General features: G+C 38.4%; 1 non-coding gene across 1 annotated transcript; it reads right to left on the bottom strand.

The window, feature by feature from the left end:
• Positions 1–16,529: 16,529 nt before the first annotated feature.
• Positions 16,530–16,650, bottom strand: LOC145055791 (5S ribosomal RNA). Its single transcript, XR_013685349.1, has one exon. It is a non-coding gene; the product is annotated as a 5S ribosomal RNA (ribosomal RNA).
• Between the last annotated feature and the right edge of the window lie 221 nt (positions 16,651–16,871).

Below are 16,871 nucleotides of genomic sequence, written 5' to 3'. Positions count from 1 at the left end.
CTTAAACTACTTTATTAAACTATAAATGGAATTCGTAAAATGTAAGTTTTAAGTTGAGAATATAAGTTTTGAATGTATATTTTTTGTGCATTAAACTGTGAATTCGCTATATTAAGCTGTGAGTTTTGTGTATTAAACTATGAATTAATTTCATTAAGTTGTGAATTGACTGTATTAAGTTGTGAATTTAACATATTAAGAAGTGAATTGACTATATTAAAAAGCAAAAGATTTATATAAATTAACTTTGAAAGAAGAACCAACTTATAGATTATAAGTTCTGAAGGTATAAATATAAGTATTATGTTGAGAATATGGTTGTGAATGTATAATTTTTGTGTATTAAATAATGAAATTATTATATTAAGTTGTAAATTATGTGTACAAATTGTGAATTGATTGTTTTAAGCTATGATTTTTTAATGAAATTTGGGTTCAAATATGAATGATTTATGTAAGTATATTTACATTGATTTTCCACTGAATATATTTACTTTTTGTGTTGTATAAAAATGCAAGAATGTATTAGGTTTAATAATTATTTTGCATTAAACTCCAAATTATTGAATTTTATGGTTTATTAAACTGTGAATATATTATTTAATTTGTGAATCCACATATGATTTTATATGCAAGTTTTATTTGAAAAGAAGGATGGTTGCGACGGTGGCACAGGTGGTTAGTGGGGGGATGTGGTAGTTGGTGGTGGTAAAGTTTGGGTTTGGATTGTAACAACGTAAATTTCCAAACAAAATTTTCATTTTAAAATCACATATTCTCATAACACATTTCACAAAAAAAATCTCATTTATTAAGTTTACAAAACATAACTCCTTAATTCTTTGGTTAATAACCTAGGATCCTCGAAACATAACTCTTTCTCTGGTGTGTACAATCAAGTCGGTGCCTTCCCGCGATCCAGAGAAAAACCTGAAACACATAACACATAACACGGTAAGCAAGAAGTTTAGTTAGTTCCCCAAGATACCACACACGGCTAATTAGCCACTCGAGGCTATAACACGGTAAGACCCTTCGGTTAATATGTCTTAGTGGGACCCACCAGTCCCATAACTCTGGTGGACACTCCAATCCTAACTCAGTAAGCACAGAATAATACACAACATAAATCACATAGACATAATGCAGGATATCTCAGTACTCAATATAAACACATAAACCTCTTCGTTACACAAAGATACCACTCATGGTAAGTATAGTGAGAAGACTCACCTCGACAATAAGCAATCATCCTAGCACTCGAATCACGAACTAGCCACCGCCTAACACATAGGGTAATTATCTCAATAAATACTCGATTCTCGACTCTAAGTAAACCAAAGGTTATTCTTCGTCTTTCTAACTCTTGAAGTGGGTAAAAGACCATTTTACCCCCCCCCCCCCCCCGGTCTCCCTTACTCATGTTTGACCAAACCCTAAAGTCAACAAAAGTCAACTTAAGTCAACAGTCCATGTTTGACCCGACTCGCCGAGTGCACCTATGTGACTCGTCGAGTCCACTCGTTTCCTCAGAAGTCTCGTGAAGGTCCAACTTAGCTCATCGATTTGACCCCCAACTCGTCGAGTTATCGCTTGATCAGGCTCATCGGGACAAACCCTAACCCACTCGTCGATTCGGCTCATCGACTCGGCAAGTCCATGAAAAATCAATCTTAATTCAGATGATTCTAAGTAGATCTACAACTCCACACTCCATATCTATCCTTCTAGGGTCGAATAGCACGTAAAGCTACAAGCTTTACATTCATGCATGGCATTTAAGGCTCATAATGCCAATACACGCTCCAACAAGGGCTAGATGCACAAGAGCTTGCCTCCATCTTAATAAAGCTCGGGTCTTTGGACTCACAAGGCCACCTATAGTCCAGATCTGAGGTACCAACCTCAAGCCATGCCCAATTGACTCCATGACACAAGATGGATGGGAGAAAGCCCTCAAGACTCTCTAAAACAAGGTCTTATAAGGAAATGGTCAAGTTAGCATCTTTTTACCTCCATCCAACGCAAAACTCTAAAGAATCTCTGGATCCAAAAGCCTCCTTTCGATCCAAGCCTTAATGCTCTCCACTTCTTCCTCAAAAAGGTCACAACATGCCCAAAATTATGTGTCTTCTCTCTTTTAGCTGCCTCCAAGCGATTAGGGTTTCTCTCTGGAAGTAAGGAGGTTGGTGAGGTGGCTTAAGGTCCTTTAAATAGGACCCAACCCCGAGAAATTAGGGTTTCTCTGCCTAGCACCTACTCGGCGAGTCGGATCTCTGAGTCGTCGAGTCCATTCATTAAACTCACGCGGATAACTCGACTCTACTCGACGAGTTGAACTCACAACTTGTCAAGTCGCTCCTTAAATCTTAGAATTACCCACACAGTAATATACCTGGAATTCCGGATGTTACAATTCTCCCCCACTTGAATTAGATTTCACCCCCGAAATTGCTCCTCCACAACACATAGATCGAACCCAAAAACCCGAAAGGTACCATCGAAAGGATATAATACCACACGACTATCTTCCTCCATGAACACCTGAATCCAAACATAAGCTCCCAAACCTGGAAAAGGACAGACCCTCCTGCCGCTACATTATCCCTTCTGACTTTCCAGAATCTAGAAACTCTAGTGGCCTGTCTCACTGCCAGACCGTCCTTTTCAAGATATCACTTCACTATTTTCTCCTCGAATAACAGACCCCGATAATTTAATGCCCTTCTGATTCTCTCGTTGCGACTAATAAAACAAGTCAATACCCAAAATTGGCTACCGATCACTCTTCAAACATCCAAAACAATCCAGATCATAGTCTAATGAATAAAAGGATCACATCACCGATAACTCACCAACTGCAATCAAAACCCATCTGAACGGTGAACTCTCAACACCCTGTCCTCAGACACAAGAAAATGGTCACTCTTTCTTAGAAGTTTCCCCTGACATCTAACATTCATAAGCCCCAGCTCCCTTCTCAAATATCCCTTTTAACACTGAGCACCAGGTCAACCGCTGACCCCACAGTTGAACCTCCAAAGGTTACCCATTGTATACCTCAAAATTTATCACTGACTCCCTTCTCACACTAACTATCTCGGCCCGGTGTGACACACAAGTCACGGAGTTCGGTTTACCCCAAATGAATACCACAACCCCAACTGAAATTGTCTCACCCTCGACCTCTGTCGTCCATTGCTTATTAGCTCCATATGTATCGCGATCATTTTCATGCAACCGAACTGACCCACACAGGTATAAGAGATCAGATAACACACAATATCCCTCAAATGGAATCCACCTCTAAGCCCGAACTGACCCACACCGGTATAAGACATCAGATGACACACTAGAGCCAACTCAGACTCGAGATTCTGGCCCGATGTAGAATTGGAACCACCCATTTCCAATCTGATACTCGATTCGCACCCGCGATCCACGAATTTATGCCCACACCATCTCTCCAATTCCTTCCACTTACGATAATCCCTTCCCAACCCAGGGATACAACAATCCTCGACCGACACAGAGACCCTAGTCTTGCTCCTAGTCCGGCAACCAGGTTCCTGAAGACTCAAGTGGTAAGGCTACCCAAACCTAATAACTCCTCTACGTCATACTCTGACTAGTGAATACCATAGCTCCCCGCAAAACATTATTCACTCTTATCTACTACTACGTGCTACAGCTCCCCGCAGACTTATGACACCCTCTCACTAACCTGTGAGTACTACGGCTCCCTTACAGTATCACAACACTCTCTCACTGACTAATGAGTACTACGGCTCTCCGCAGTATCACAACACTCTCTCGATGACTAGTGAGTACTACGGTCCCCCGCAATATCACGACACTCTCTCGATAACTAACGAATACTACGGCTCCCCGCAGTACCACGATCCCCTTACCAACTGACTCATGGATGCTATGGCTTCCCGTAGTCTTACAACATTCTCTCGTTTACCGACTCACCATTGGCTCACTCCATGGTTTCTCCTGATAATCCCAAGTGATTACTTCCACCCGGATCCACTGGTTCTCTTATTACCCCATAATCTCATCGTCAAGGCATCACTATATTGAGTTCACCAACTCATGCTCCGCATCTCAACATAGATAGATGCTTACAACCACTTGGCTTAAGCACCACCACTCCTGATGTAAATTCTCATAGGCAAGACACTTTTCTCAATACAAATACACCGTTACACAATCCCACTCTGGCGACACTTAACTGATGGGTTCCCACTAGAACAAAAGTCTCTCGGTACTCCACTCACCATCTCACAACTCGTGTCTTATCATGACCAAGGATTAGGAAATCATACACGGGTACATCGGTACACCATCACAGTATCTCCCGATGTCTTGCCTCCACTACTGATTCTCCACTCACGCCACTCGAAACCTCGAAATGCTCCCATCTACAAATTGAATAATATGAATGCTCCCATCTACAAATTGAATGATATGAATGCTCCCATCTACAAATTGAATGATATGAATGCTCCCATCTACAAATTGAAATGCGAAGGAATCTTCAATGACTGAAAAACAAGCTGACGACAATTCGAAGCTCCATCCTCTACTGATCACCACCCATATGAACTACTCATACCGACTCTAAAATTGGTTGATAAATCAACTGCTGCCCCTCCTGGGGTATAGATCACAATCTATGCCTATACCTGTAAATCTCAGCTAGTGTACCCTGAACTCAACGATCCTACCGCCTCAAACTCGACATTTGTAAACCCAAAAAATCTCCGACAACAATAAATTCTCTGACCAATGGCCACCTGCCATGGATTCATTCATCCTTTCTTAAACACATACTCATTCATCTCCCCGCCTTGCGCCCCACCTCATCCACCAAATACCCAAGTCTCATGTGTTCGCACCGTAGATCTCCATAACTAGTTCTCTACCCGCAGTTGAACAAATCGATGATCCTCCCAATAGAATACCCAGTTCTTTCCCACTCAGGGTTCGAACCATCACTAATTAGCATACCAACAATCTACTCCAGGCTGTTTTACCGGGTACATCACACTTGACTCTTGGAACGTACCACGTAATTATTCAATGATCTTCCCAATGGAAACCAACCAACTCCAATATCCCGCAACTCAGACAAAAATCTCAGAATTTTCCCAACGTGACTGCCTCTAGTCATCTTGAAGCCTCAGACCGACTCACCGCCGGATACTTCAACTATCCCAATTAGTCCTGACTCTCAATCTGAAAATAATACACTATCACACACCTTATCCCTGATTCCTCGACCATCCTCCCATTGCGGGAATCATCATAAAAGCAAGAGACCTCACTCTCACAGTCAATACATACACAAACGATGTGGGCCACTGCCCCGATATACTCCTCTTGATCACCTGAAACTACTACTAAAAGTATGCCTCCCTCAATAAGGCGCCTCCTTACTCTCTTCTATCTTGGTCCCACAATGACTCTCTCATGGTATAAAATACCTTGCAACAACATACTGCCTAAATAATCTGGTGGAAAGGTTGCAATCCTATGCTACCTCACGGGGTTTACCTCCAACTCTGAAACTGAAAACTCTTTGATTTATTATGTTAATTTTGTTCAATAACACAGCAAAATAAACATTACATGAGATTGGTAAGATTATGATCATGACCTTTTGAGTTAATTTTGATATAACGCTCACCTTTAGTTCTCAGGTTCTCGGCAAACTATGAGTTCTCAACCGATCTCACCCCTATATATTAGAAGGATCATTGGAGAACTCATAGTTTCCCGAGAAGGCTAGAACTAAAAGTGGAGCGTTAGATCAAAACTAATTAATTAAGGGCATGATCGTAATCTTATCAATCTCATTTAATGTTTAATTTTTTTGTGTTATTATAAATATTAATAGAAATGTCCAAAAAATTACATAATAAATCAAATTTTCGGATTTAAAAAAAAAATAGTATTTTTCAATTTTTTTAAAAAAGTGCAGATTTTTTAATTTTTTATAGAAAACAAGAATTTTTGAAAAAAAATTGAAATTTTTTTAAAAAACCTGCTATTTATTTTAGAATCATTTAAAAATAAATAAAATTAAAAAAAACTAAAAAATTTTAAAATACTATAACTTTTTAACTAAAAACATCAACATTTTAGGTATATTTATGCATATTTTTACAAATGCATATATGCATATTTCATATACTATAATATTTGTAAGGAAATCATAAGAAAACTCAATTTATTTATTAATTTATAAAACACTATATAATAAGTATTTTATTTGATACAAAATAAAATAAAATAAAAACAAAAAAATGCTACAAAATTTCAAAGCGTTTTCATGTCTTCGTGTCAATATTTCCATATTTTCTTCAATTTAATATTTTCCAGCTCTTCAATATTCACCATAAATTCTTCCAAATCTACAAAAAATTAAAAAGAAATTAATTGATGCAAAAACACTAAAAAAAAAAATACATATGTGATTTACATGTGAATCATATGTAATTTATATGTGAATCACATGTAATTCATATATGAATTATATGTGATTTACATGTGAATCACATGTAATTCATATGTGAATTACAAGTGAATCACATGTAATTTATATGTGAATTACATGTGATTTACATGTGAACCAAATGTAATTCATATTAGGGCTGACAAATATGTACCATAGAGAACCAACCAACATGTTACCAACCGAACCAATTAAATTGGTAGCCAACATGTTCGGTAGCCAATATGTTTGGTCGGTATTGTCATACCAATTAAGTAAACTTGGTACGGTAACGGTATAAAATTTTGAATACCACGGTTGTACCGTACCAACCAATTCATATATATATATATATATATATATATATATATATATATATATATATATATATATATATCAATTAATACATATGAATAAATATTTATTATCACATTTTTATGTTTCAATTACGAGTAGCAAGTCTGGCATTACGTATACATTACTCGATTACTGGTATATTACTCAAAACAAGAAAAGCAAAAACAATTAACTAATCACTTCTCAGACTAGTATATATTTTTTTGTTAATTCTTTATATATAATGTTTACAATTAAGACGATGAGACAACGGTATAGTTACTATATAACAACGTCGTAGTTGAATACATTTACTTTATATTTAGCATGATAGTTATTTTATTTTATATGCATATAAAAGGTACTAAAATCAATGACAATTTTTTTTGTTTAATTTGTTTTCGATTATGGAAAATTTTCTAACTGTTCGGTTGGATGATGATTACAATGTGAAGCCTAATATAGTTAATCATGTGTTAAACTCTTCAAATATAAAAATTAGTTAAAGCATTTGGTATATACCAGTACCAATATGTACCAACCAAATTTTTTGGTAGCCAAATAAACTGGTACCAAGTATAGTTGGTACGGTACTGGCAGTTAAATTCTCCTACCAACTATAGTTGGTACGGTACGCGGTTTGAAGAAAAAAAATCGGTACCGTACCAATTCCACCTAATTCATATATGAATTACACGTATATATGAATTACATGTGATTCATATGTAAATTACATGTGAATCACATGTAATTCATATGTGATTTACATGTGAATCACATGCAATTCATATGTAAGATACATGTGATTTACATGTGTATCACATGTGATTTACATGTGTATCACATGTGATTTACATGTGTATCACATGTGATTTACATGTGAGTCACATGTAATTCATATGTGATACACATGTGATTTACATGTGAATCACATGTAATTCATATGTGAATTACGTGTGATTTACATGTGTATCACATGTGATTTAGATATGTGTTGAATCATGAAAGTGACCCTCTTGAACCTCAATCTGAAGTCTTACTCACTACCACAATGATATTTTTAGTACCGCAACGTGAAGAGATGAAGTCATCCGCAGCGACCTCATCTGGAACAAAGAATTAGGTTTTAACTTATGTATTTACAATGTATTGTCCAGTGTGCCTTGCACGGACACTTCTTTTGAATTATAGTCTTTGTTTATTTCTACTGTTTGTTCTCAGAACTCTATAAATAGAGTATTCCGCTTTAATGCAAATCTTACACCTATTATCTCACATCTCTTCTCTCATTAATTACTATCAGAATTCTTTCTTACTCTCAAGATCTTTCTGAACTTATATTCATATATTCAAGATTTAAATATCAAACTCTCCTTCGGATCAAGTCCTTGTGACTTCAATCACTTTAAACTGATTGCATCTACTAACTTGTGTTTGTTTGTAAACCTTGTTAAGAATCAGTTTAGTGTTTACTTGATATATAACTTGTTGTCATTTATATTTCCTTGCATTTTCGCAATTACCTTTCCGCATCTAATCATATAACTATCTAACAGCTCTACCTCCTTATTATTGTTGAGCTTTATGATCCTTTGAGTTAAACTTTATTCCGCAATATATAACTTGTTCTAACATTTATTCCGCATTCTATACTCTTTCATCTTTCGACCGGAGTTTTTCCCCAGAGGGTTTTCTCCGATAGGGTTTTCTTTGATGAGAATGTTTGATGCATTGTTTGAAGATACAAGACATATAAGAACGATGATGATTCAATGTAAATCTAAGCACCAAAGAGAGAGAGTGTTGTAATTCATACCATACCAATGGTTACTTCTATTTAGGTATTTCATAAGTTTGAGTTATGTAATAAATTACACAATTTTTAGTTTACCCAACCTTTTGCTTGTATATAATGGGTTATTATATAATTGAAAATAGACATATATGATCAATGAGAATGTTAAAAGCAATCATTAAGTTGAACTAGGTTTCCCTATAACAATAAATATGTATCAAACATCCATTTTATGCGGAATTTTTTAATAATACCGTGTAACACCCCGTTTTATTTTATATTGTTTAAAAGGGGGTATAAATGTAAGAATGATTAAATATATAAAAAGAAGAAATTACTAGCATTTCAATTATTAAAAAGAAAGAATTAAGGATATTTAGGTGATTTTATAATTGGTTTAAATAAATTTAAATAGATTTTAAAGTAAAAAGATAATTGAAGAAATAAGAGAGATTTTATAAAGAAATATTGAGATTTAACTAATAGTTAAATAAATAAATATAAGAGTAACAAACATTATTAGGTTTTAATTACAATTTTGAAATAATTACTTAACCTAACCAATGTTTCGATAAATTTAAACTTTTAAAATACTTATTTATTCAATATAATATCCCAAAATTTCATTACTTAAACAAAATATGTTAAGTTAAATCATAAATAAATCATCTGACAACTTTCATCTAAGTTCACAAACCAAAAACTAACAATGAAATTAAAAAAAAAAAATTAGTTTTCAAGACAAGGATAAAAATCTTATGTTCGCACCACTTGTACAGTCAAACCTTGTCTTTTCCATTACTTGTACATGCAACTCCTGACATAGTTGTTTAGAAGCGAAAGGGTAAGCACGAAAGTTATTGAATTCCAACACAACATAATATAGAGGTAAAGTATCTTACTCATACCATTCGGTACATCTATCATGTCAACAAGTAATAATCTAAACATACTTCACAGATCAGCAAACACATTCATACAACATATGCAAGTTGAAGAACACATCAATAAACAAGCATACCATAAGGACTCAGTATTACTACCTTCTGTCCACATACTTGGCATCACCGCCTTCAATCCCATGACTCGACACGTCTTCCTTCAGTCAACCGGCTCAACCTTACGACTTTTAGCCCAATGTCGGGATACATATTTGTATAGATTTAAGGATGCAAAATATATACATTATACTTATAGTTTATCAGCTCATTATAGACAGTCAGTATTGTCTAAGTAATTGTAAATAATATGACTTAGACAAGCTGATATGTCATATTGTGTTTAGTTAATTAATCTAAAGATATGATGATGGAAGTTCATATATCGAAGACTGAAGATCACCCCTAATGACCGAAAGACACTAAAGACACTATCAGAACCAAAGGCACGAAGACAACCATTCACTAAAGACTGATTGATGTATCCATACACTAATCAGGTGATACATTGATGACACATGCTGATGGTTATTCACTCTAGCTGAAGCTGAAGCTGATCAGCGTGACTCCCTGACGCTGATGCTCAGATCAGCGTATGACATGCTGATGTTGATATACGAGTCTGGAATAGATCAGATTTACTTACTGAATAAACATTCTAAAGATTTGATCTAGTCCATTCCTTATATAGCAGATCTGCATTTATCATTGAAAAATCAATCCTATTAAATCAGGGATATGATATAATTAGAAGATCTAGTGTATCTACAAAATTCTTATCTCTTAGGTTTAGACTAGTATTTATACTAGCCTCTCTCATTAGTTGAGAGCTGATGATTTGTATTGTATTTTAAGAGTTAGAGTTTCTTTATAGATAGATCTGAGAGTTCTTAGTGAGTTCTTAGATTGTGATCGTTCTCTTTGTGAGAGCATTGTTCTTAATGAAAAAACCCGATAAATAATATTGGTTATTGTTTGTCAAATACTTGTGTCATTCTTACGTGTTTCTATTAGATTCATACAAAAGTATTATGTTTCAGGACCATCACCCAACATACCATAAAAATCAAACAAGCCATACAATCTCGTACTAGTCACACATGTCCTAATGACACACACACGAACTAAGAAAGACATAATACATCAAGGTCATGAAGTAAGGAACTTACATCATGTCACATGTAAGTCGCAATGAGCACGCACCCAAGCTCTATGAAATCAAGGTACCTCCTTCTTTCCTTTATAAAGTGTTTTAAACTGTTAATACAAACTATTAACCCATGATTCCACTAATACCTCCTTAAGGTCATTATTAGCTTTTTACATGACAACAACAGTTTGTTCAAGACTTGTTTTGCCTTCTTAAACCCTTTCATTTCAGAATATAGAGTTGTATTCATATATTTCAACTCATTATCTTTCAAGGTATATATTATACCCAGTCTATTTATTTTTCTTTGATTTATTACGAATTTTTCAAAACTGTATATTAATGAAACTAATTTTGGGCCAGTTAGTGAAAATGATGATTTTCACCCTAATTAGAGCCAACATCAGGTCAAGGCAAAAATCAGGGACATTCTAGATTAGAGATCTGAACTTTGGGCTCTGGTGGATAATAAATGTAAATCTCTTTGTTTTTTCTATAATTATTATAAAACATGTCATAATAAGTATTTTACATTAATTCCCGGCTTTGACTTATTGGGTTAATTTGGCATCTTAACACAATAAGTCACCACTCAAAGACCCCATACAAATAAAAAATTGCTATCCTAATAGTATCCATATGGCATTGAGTCTCAGTTGTAATCAAAACTTTAAACTCAAACTCAAAGTACATTAACAAAAGTGAGAATCCAAAGTATGTTGTTATAGGATAAGTTATACACCTACAGGATTTTAACTTGCATCAATTCAACACCCAACTCAATTAAGGAACCAAGAATTATTACTGGAAACAACACTACCCACGACCACCATGTCAGTGGTGGGCGATGGTGGCTGCTACCAACCTAATGATGGTGGACATAAAATCAATTAAGAAAAGGAAGACGGGGCAAGGAATAAAGTGTAGAATACCTTGAAAAGAGAGCTCCAGCCCAAGACAGCCCTAGATCAATGATTCCTTCTTCTCCCAACACTCAAATTCCAATGAACTAAGGAGAAAGAAGGAAGCTACGGTGATTTTCCATCGAGATGGTGCCTTGGTGGCTTGAACGACATCGGCAAGAGGGATGAGAGAAAAGAGAGAGGTAATGCTAGGGTTTCTCCTTGGAAGCTACTACGATCGACGAACTCAATGGAGAAAGAAATGTTCTCTCGTCAAATGCATACACACGTGCACACATATGCATAAGTTTCTGATAATTGGAAAAAAATGGTCCTTAAACCATAATCCTTTACATGTACAATCACAAAATAACGAAAATCGCCCCTACACATCAAAGACTAAAAAAAAAAACCTTTCTGAATCAATTCCAAAAATCATTTTATCATTTTATTACTTTAGGGTATTTTAAATAATATAATTAAAAATATATCGAGAATCAGGGTGTTACAAAGGTGGGTGGTTATCTACACCTGATCCCATATCGGTTGGGAAGGAGAACTAAGCATTCATTATAAGGAGTTTGGACAAATTCCCTGTCAGAAAGAATTTTAAAACTGTGAGGGCCGAAGATCCGATAAGAACTCTATTGTCAAGCATGCCTAAGTAAGAGTAAATCGGGAATGGGTGACCCCCTGGGACTTTTTCGTGCCAGGATCCCAAAGCGGACAATATTATGATATGTTCTAGAGAGAGACATGTTACAAACAGTATCAGAGTTAGGGCACATGTCGATGTGTTTGAAATGGACGCCGAACCTTATAAAAGCGGGGGGGGGGGGGGGGGGGGAAGGTGGGTGGCCACCTACACATGATCCCACATCGGCTGGGAATGAGTACTAAGCAGTCCTTATAAGGAGTGTGGATACCTTCCCTATCACAACACATTTTAAATTCATTGGGGCAACAAATCTCATAAGAACTCTATATTTAAGCAGACCGAGGCTAGAGCAATTCCAGGATGCGTGACACCTTAGAAGTTTTCGTACCTTCACCTGATATCACATCGGCTGCAAAGGAGAACTAAACATTCCTTATAAGGAGTGTGGATACCTTCCCTATTACAACGAATTTTAAATCCATGAAGACAGCAAATCCCATAAGAACTCTACAGTTAAGTGTTACTAAGCAAGAGCAATTTCTGGACGCATAACCCATTGGGAAGCTTTCATACCAGGAGCCCAAAGCAGACAATATTGTGATACATGCTAGAAGGGGATGTTACAAAATTAATTTCTTATAATTTACCTAATTTGAGTACTCCCAAAGTACTCCTTGCCTAGGGAGAGTACTCACTGCTCGTTAGTTGACCGACCTAGAAATGTCTAGTGGACTTTACAACATGAAACCTAACATGAAGTATATTCTAGGTAAGGGATTAAAAGTTAATTCTTAAACTTATTATATATGAAATCTATGCTTGAGAGGTAAATACTATCAAGTGATCGAACCTATGGGATGAAAATGTAAAAGTCGGATCTAATAGCCAGATATCGGGATCAACCTATTTCTTCCTTTCTCCTTTGTTGTCTCACCATACGTATGTACAAAAACCTTGTTCCCAACATTATCCATTATGTAACACCCTGAACTTCCCCTTTTGTATGATTGTGTACATGTCATCGGTTTTAAGAAAAAAAAATGAAGCAAAGAAGTTGTGAGAGGGGGAACAAGATCGCCAAAACTGTTGAAGCATGTTGATGGGTCTACTGACTGGGGGTGTTCACTAGTATATGGATGGAGGATAGTGGGAGGTGGAGGTGGTGTTGCAAGATCGCTTGACTGGTAAGCTAATTCCTTATCTAACTCTTTCCTTCTTTCTTTTATTCAATTAATGTAACGACCCAAAAATCATGACTAAAAATTTATTTTAAACATTACTAAAAATAGATTTATAACAACGTATCATAAGTCAAACATAACCTTTGAGTATTAAATTCAAAACGTAATATCATTATCAGAGTCAAACATTCCCAGGCTAACTGACTATGGTGTGTGCTCTGCAATCTTCCCGAGCTCCTCTTTCGCAAACCGAGTACCTGAAACCAAAACTGAAAACCGTAAGCACGAAGCTTAGTGAGCTCCCCCAATCTGCCACATACCAAACAATAACATATCAAGCACTTACTGGGGCCTTGCCCCCTCCATCGAACCGAAGTCCGAAGCTGACTGACTGGGACCTTGTCCCCTACATCAGACCGAAGTCCGAAGCTGACTGTCTGGGACCTTGTCCCCTCCATCGGACCGAAGTCCGAAGCTAACTGACTGGGGCCTTGCCCCTCCATCGGACCGAAGCCCGAAGCTGACTGTCTGGGACCTTGTCCCCTCCATCGGACCGAAGTCCGAAGCTAACTGACTGGGGCCTTGCCCCTCCATCGGACCGAAGCCCGAAGCTGACTGTCTGGGACCTTGTCCCCTCCATCGGACCGAAGTCCGAAGCTAACTGACTGGGGCCTTGCCCCTCCATCGAACCGAAGCCCGAAGCTGACTGAACACAGCATATCATAACATATCAACTGGCATAAACTCACATATACTGCATACTACCTCGGGCCGTAGCCCGGAACACATAACACATAAATCCTGTCTGAGCCACGAAGGCCTCAAACATACTAACTACTGCATCAGATCAAAATCTGAAAACTACTGCTAGCTAAACGGGCCGGCATTATGGCCTTAGACCCATTCCTACTGGAAGGAAACTCACCTGAACTGCTGAGCCCTGCTGATAAACCTCTGGCTGCTACTCGACAATCCCCTGAACCGCTGCTCCTCTAGCTCTCCAAGCTATCAATATACATATAACACTTAGTCTGACAGTCAACTAAGTCAACTCTGGTCAAAGTCAACCTTCCAGGTCAACCTTACTCGCCGAGTCTTCCTAAAGACTCGCCGAGTTCATAAGCTCAGGGTCTTTCTTATTCGCGACTCGACTCGCCGAGTCAGTCCATGACTCGCCGAGTCCAACTAGTTCCATGACCTGTCCCGTCCAACTCGCTGAGTCACCACCCGACTCACTGATTCGAGTCTCAACTCAAAGGGTTTAGGGTTTCGCGATCTGACTCGCCGAGTCCAAGAACAGACTCGCCGAGTTCAGGACAATCTTCAACCAACTCGTCGAGTTGTTCATCCAACTCGCCGAGTCCATGCCTAACTTCAACCGACTCGACGAGCTGTTCATCCTACTCGTCGAGTTCCTCCTCATCTTCAAGCTACTCGCCGAGTCCACTCGAAGGACTCGCCGAGTCTATCCAGTCTTCAATCCATGCAGTGGCTTTTCGAGCCAAACAGAACTTCCAACTCATAGATCCATACTTCTAGGGCCTATTCCCCACGTAAAGTGGCAAACTTTACGTGTAGATTGAGAGATCTAAGCTCAAAACACACTAAACTAGGGTTTATGGCAAACATGCTTCTTCAACATACCAAGGGCTGATACTTTAGGGGATTCAAGACCAAAACCAACATGGATCTGAGGTAGCAACCTCAGATCTGAACCTCCAACTCGAATTGGTTGCATAACATACCAATAATGACCAAAACTCACACATAAGAATAGATCTAGATGCAAAGGGAGTCTAATCAGCAGCTTATTACCTCCAATTGATCTGAAATGTCTTCTCAATCTCGGATCTACAGTCCCTTCTTGCACTTCCAAGGCTTTTCTTCCTTCTCCAAGCTTATAGTGCTTTCTTCAATGCAAGATCTAGCTCAAAAACGGATATGGCAGCTAGGGTTGATGTTCTGGGGGTAAAGAGGCACTAAAGGAACCCTAGGAAAGAGGATGAGATGCTTAAATAGGCTCCAAGTCCCGGATTTAGGGTTTTCCTCGATCAGACCCAACTCGTCGAGTCTCCTTGGCCGACTCGCCGAGTCGGTCGCTTTCACCACAACCCGGATCCCGCTCGGACTCGCCGAGTCCCTCCATGGACTCGCCGAGTCTCCCCTAAACTTGAGGTTTTCTTTCTTTTTTTGGCTTTCCAAACTTTGGGGTGTTACAACTCTCCCCCACTTAAACTAAACTTCGTCCTCGAAGTTTGCTATGATCAACTGCCTGCGAACTGCCTCCAACTCTCTGTCTGGAAAATCTAACACCCTTTTGTCCGACACTCCAGCCACTCACCATATCGATCATTACCGATGGAACATACTGGATCCTTCTCTTTTCCATAATTTCCTCCACGTTACATCCTCCGACTGAAAATCCTGCTGCCTCCCATCCGCCTACCGGATGCACTGAGACTATTCTGGTCTAACCAATCTCCCGATATCTGAGTTACCGGACTCCCACCGGTCACTACACTCTATCGCAACTCCTAGACTCTTCCAGCGACTCCCGAAGATACTTCAACTATCTATAACCATTCTATCCATTCTGCCGCTCATACTGAAACGAGGCTACTGGAACCTTCTTGCTTTTATCCCACCTGATTACTCATCTTCTACTAACTCGAGCCTTCCCTCCTGAATGAAAAGCTACCTGTCTAGCTATCCTTACAGATCACTTATACTCGGCAAAAGGCTCAACTGATCCTGCTGAGAGGGACTTGCCAATCTCAAATCAACCAACTATATCGTCAGCACTCGCATTCCAACGCAAAACAATACTGACCCAGAACCCTGAAACCTTCCAAACACTGAACTGCCTGCAATACTGAATCATGCCTGAAACACTAAAATGCCCGAAACGCTGAACCGACTGAGACGCTGAACGGCCTGAAACACTGAGCTGGCTGAAACGCTGAGCTGCCTGAAACACTGAACTCCAACCCAACTGTGGAGTCAAGGGGCTGCTCTGATACCATTTGTAACATCCCCCTCTGGCACGTATCACAATATTGTCCGCTTTGGGCCGCTCGGCACGAGGACTTCCCAGGGGGTCACCCATCCTAGTACTACTCTCGCCCAAGCACGCTTAACTGCGGAGTTCTGATGGGATCCGGTGCATTAGTGCTGGTATGATCGCACCCGAACTGGTGGTTACTGCTGCCTTCCCGCGTCTAACACGCGCTCATGCTACCTACCAATCTGATAAAAGGTTATGACTACGCTCGCGAACTTACAACTCTCTAATACTATCTGGCTGCTAGTGGATGCTACGGCTACCCCTGCAGACTTACAACACCACTACTGCTATCTGACTGCTAGTGAATGCTACGGCTACCCCCGCAGACTTACAACACTACTACTA

The sequence above is a fragment of the Lactuca serriola genome, chromosome 5 (genome assembly GCF_051521515.1).
Source record: "Lactuca serriola cultivar US96UC23 chromosome 5, Lser_US96UC23_V15, whole genome shotgun sequence".
In the NCBI taxonomy this organism is placed as follows: domain Eukaryota; kingdom Viridiplantae; phylum Streptophyta; class Magnoliopsida; order Asterales; family Asteraceae; genus Lactuca; species Lactuca serriola.
The sequence above is the reverse complement of the archived record's forward strand: the minus strand, read 5'-3'. Positions and strand labels throughout refer to the sequence as shown.